General features: G+C 47.0%; 1 long non-coding RNA gene across 1 annotated transcript; it reads left to right on the top strand.

The window, feature by feature from the left end:
• The first annotated feature begins 3,823 nt into the window (after positions 1–3,823).
• On the top strand, positions 3,824–4,258 carry LOC124236074 (uncharacterized). The gene is made up of 2 exons (XR_006887641.1): positions 3,824–3,905; positions 4,010–4,258. It is a non-coding gene; the product is annotated as an uncharacterized LOC124236074 (long non-coding RNA).
• Positions 4,259–4,614: the final 356 nt, after the last annotated feature.

The following is a 4,614-nucleotide window of genomic DNA, read 5'->3' on the forward strand; positions in this document are numbered from 1 at the left end:
GTCCCACATATGAAGTAGAGGAAGATGGGCACGGATGTTAGCTCAGGGCCAGTCTTTCTCAGCAAAAAGAGGACTGGCAGCAGATGTTAGCTCAGGGCTAATCCTCCTCAAAAAGAAAAGAAAACTTCAGTGCCTAGGAAGGGCACCGAGTAGGGGAAATAGTATGAGCAAAGGTCCAAAGGCAGGTAGCATCCTGGCCTCACTGGCAATATCTTTACAGACCATCTCCAGGGTCTGTTTTTTCCATAACCCCAGCCCCCTTCCTAGTGTTATTGCTGTGTGTGCATGGGGGGCTGAGCCAGCCAGGAACCCCGCAAGAGACCCAGGTCCCTGCTCATCCTCTCCCTGTTCAGAAGCTGGCTGTGCTTCAAAGAGGACAGTTAAGGGGGGTGGCCAGTGTCACAGGCTTGCTCCTTCCTGGAACCAGCATCGAGGACCTCTAGGAACTGCATAGCCGCTCAGATTCACCATGAGGACCGAGGAGTTTCATTTTCCTAGCAAAGTCAAGTGACAAGGTCGCACAAAAGTCAATGGGGTTTAGTGACCAGCAGAGGGTCATTTAAAAACTTATTCTTTCCCTGATGGTAAAAGGTATACACTTTTATTCTGGGAAATTTGGAAAATATCAGATAGCACAAGAAAGAAGAGAAAAAGAATGGTATAAAGAAACTTTGGAAATCCTCCTCCCCACCCCCCCAAGAGATAACAAAATTGAAGTGACAAGAAACTCCTGAATAAGTTCCTTTTCCAGTTACTACTGATGCATAACAAACCATCCCAAAACGTAGTGCATAAACCAGCCATTTTCTCATGCCCGTAGATTCTGTGGGTCAGGAATTCAGAGTAGGCATAGACGTGATGCATTGTCTCTGCTCCATGGTGTCTGGACTTTAGCTAGGGAGACTGGAAGCTGGGGGTGACTTGGCTGCTGGGGGCTGGAATCCTCTGGAAGTTTCTTCATTCACACATCTGGTGGGTGATCTAGATGATGGCTAGGACCTCTCCTTGGCTGTTCCATGTGGTCTCTCTGAATACACTGCTTGAGCTTCCTCCAAGCATGGCAGCTGGATTCTAAGAGTGAGTGTCCCAAGAAATGAAGTAGAAGCTGCCAGTGTCTTGAGAGCCTGGACATGCTCATATAATTTCTTCTGTATTCTGTTGGTCAATGACTAACAATTGACTCCACCTCTTGACCAGAGGAATGGTAAGGACTTTGGGGCTCTGTTTTAAAACCTCCACAGTTCCCTAGATGACAGTGTAGCTAAGTGGTTAGTTGAGGAGGGTCTGGACTCAGACTGCCTGGGTTCACATCTCACTTCTGTTCTTCCTGGCTGCATGACCTTAGGCAAATTCATTGTGGTGGAACATATTGTTGCTCACCAATATCTATTTCTTTTTTTTGCTGGGAAAGATTCGTCCTGAGCTAACATCTGTTGCCAATCTTCCTCTCTCTCTCTCTTTTCCTCTCCAAAGCCCCAGTACATAGCTGTATATTCTAGTTGTAAGTCCCTCTGGTTCTTCAGTGTGAGCTGCCACCACAGCATAGCTACTGACAGATGAGTGGTGTGGTTCTGCACCCGGGAACCAAATCCAGGCTGCCGATTCTGAGTGTGCTGAACTTTAACTGCTCGGCCATCAGGGCTCACTCACCAATATCTATGTCTCTCCTCCTTCTCCTAAGGACACCAACAGGCTATTTCCCAGCCCCCTGCATCCAGAGCCAAGAGACTGGTTTGAACTAGTGGACTGTGAGCAGAAGTGCCACATGTCACCATGGGTTGAGGGAGGTAAGAGCCACGGGTTTTCTCTCCCCTCCTCACCTGCTAGCTAGATACAGAGGATCCAGTGGTGGACTCCTCTACAGGAGGTGGTGGAGTCACTTTACGGAAGGAGCCTGGGTCCCTGAATGACTGCTACAGTGAGTCCTTCCTCTCATGCCAACAAGGTCGTGGGGGAAAGGTAGGCCTTCTCTGTGTTAAGCCACTGAGGTTTTGGGGTTGTTTCTGAGAGCAGTTAGTCTAGCCTAATATATTACCCAACCTCTCTGAACCTGTTTCCTGGGGGGGGGGTATTAGCTGTAGCTGCCTTTGGGTGCCCTGAGAATTAACTGGAATAATTTAATGTACAGTGCCTGGCAAATAGCAGGCACTCAATGATGTTAGCTATTGTGATTAAGTGAATGTGACTGGCACTTAGAAGAGGGGCCGGTTTGTGTCTGGGAGCATGGTGGTCTAGGAGGAGTGTAGCAGTGGGATTGTCATTGTCATCACCACTGTCCAGATGGCACTGGCCGTTTCCTGAGCACCTGCTTGGGCCAGGCTCTGTCTGAGAGATGCTTCACTTGGACACGCAGCCCTTGTTTTATTGTACTTTGCTTTATCGAGCTTCACAGATAGGGCGTTTTTTACAAGACCCTCCACCAGCAAAAAGATTATGACTGCCTGAAGGCTCAGATGATGCTTAGCATTTTTTGGCAATAAAGTATTTTTAAATTAAGGTATGCACATTGTTTTTTTTAGACATAATGCTGTTGCACACTAAGAGACCACAGTATAGTGTAAAAATAACCTCTATATGCATTGGGAAGTAAAAAAATTTGTGTGACTCGCTTTATTGCGGTGGTTTGGAACTGAACCCACGATGTCTCCAAGGTATGCCTGTGTTCATTTCATTCAGTAACACCTGAGGGAGCTGTTATTACCCTCGAGGGCGAGTTGAGGACCCTGGGGCCCAGAGTGGCTGCTGCAGCCGTCCGGAGTCACACAGACAATGGCACAGGCAGGCTTTCAACTCTGGGCTCCCCGACCTCAGAGCCAGACTCCTGTTACTGCAGAGATGATACCAGGTGCATTTTTGGGAAATGTGACACATATTTAAAGAAAAAAACCATGAGGCCACCATCTGCTTTGCTTCTCACTGGGAAAGGGTTGCGTTTTCCTTTTGAGACTTTCTCTGCTTCGAATTGTAAGGATTTGCTTTTATAAGTTAATCTTTTGGCGTCTAGCTTGGCTGCAAATATGGGAGGCCCACCTTCCTTCCCTTTCCCAGGGTCCTGATGCTTCTTTGTTCTGTTTGAACTCCGCAGGCTCTCTGTGGAGTCGGTCAGTGGAAAGGGGCTGGCTCTCCAGAACCAAGCCCATGTTTAAGGCTCCCGTGACTAGAGCAGATATTTGAAAGCCTCTCCGTGACACCGCTAACCCAAGGGGGGACTATCGCACCCAAGTGGCTTCTTTTTTCCTGTGCAACTTGCTGGATGCACCTTCTGTTTCTTTATTTCTTTGTGGAACATGGGAAGATTCATTTGCAATTCCACAAGAATAAGAAAGACCCAGTGAAACTTCTGAGCTGCTGGTGCTTAAAATCCTGATATTAGATTTACTACATTAACCAGTTTTCTGAGATTAACCAATGATTAATTTCACAATGATGTGTCGTTTGCTCCCTCATCCTCCCCGTTGAGATATCAGTTTTGGTTTTAGCAACATAAGCCATCCCATAGACTGGTAGATCTGTAGGTGTGGATTCAATCATTAGCGGCATGGGACTGCATCTGCTTTTATTTATTTATGTATTCATTTTTTTTTTTTTGAGGAAGATTAGCTCTGAGCTAACATCTGCTGCCAATCCTCCTCTTTTTTCTGAGGAAGACTGGCCCTGAGCTAACATCTGTGTCCATCTTCCTCTACCTTATATGTGGGATGCCTGCCACAGCATGGCTTGACAAGTGGTGCCATGTCCGCACCCGGGATCCGACCCCGCAAACCCCGGGCCACTGAAGCGGAACATGTGCACTTAACCGCTGCGCCACCGGGCAGGCCCTGCATTTGCTTTTAAATTAACAAGACGGTTCTACTAGCAATTGTTTAAGTCGTGCCCACTTGCCAAGTGCTGCAGTGAGACAGCAGGTAAAGACCAGTGTTTATAATATATTTTACTTATACTGCTCCTCTTCTGCCTCTGATAAAGCTTTATACACAAAAACGGATCTTTCTTCCTTTTTATTTCACAGGTAGTTTCTCTGTCAAAGGCAATGCTAGAGGCAAGATGGATAAAACCAACTTCTACACTTAAGGTTATCTTTGAAATATTTATGAATATGTTCAGGAAAAAAGCCTTGACTACTCCGTGCGACAACAATGGATAGAGTTGATTTTCTTCTAGAACGTCATCATCAATGTTATTACTATTGTTGCTATTATATTATTGTTATTATATAGGATACTGTAGAAATTCTTCTACAATAAAACTTTGAAAACTGTTTTGTTCTTTAAAAATAGTTAATAGAAATTAAAAAAATCTGTGGCTATTTAAAAAGTAACACAAGATGGCGCCAGAGAGCCGAAATGGAGATGGATTTGCTTCCAGGGACTGGAAAGAGACCTGAGAGTAAGGGGGCGGCCTGGGGGTGGAGACTGTTTCTGAGAGACGGCATCTGGGGCTGCTGCGAAGCGGGGGCGGCGGGGGCGGCGGGGGCGGCGGGGGCGGCGGGGGCGGCGGGAGGCGGCCGTCGCCTTTGCCCATCCTCACGGGCTCATCTCTCCTCACGAAGCCTTTTCACAAGCTTTCCGCAAACTTTTCAGCCGGGGCGCCATCCTCAGAACCTGGAAATCTGTG

This window comes from Equus quagga, chromosome 2 (genome assembly GCF_021613505.1).
Source record: "Equus quagga isolate Etosha38 chromosome 2, UCLA_HA_Equagga_1.0, whole genome shotgun sequence".
NCBI classification, from domain to species: Eukaryota; Metazoa; Chordata; class Mammalia; order Perissodactyla; family Equidae; genus Equus; species Equus quagga.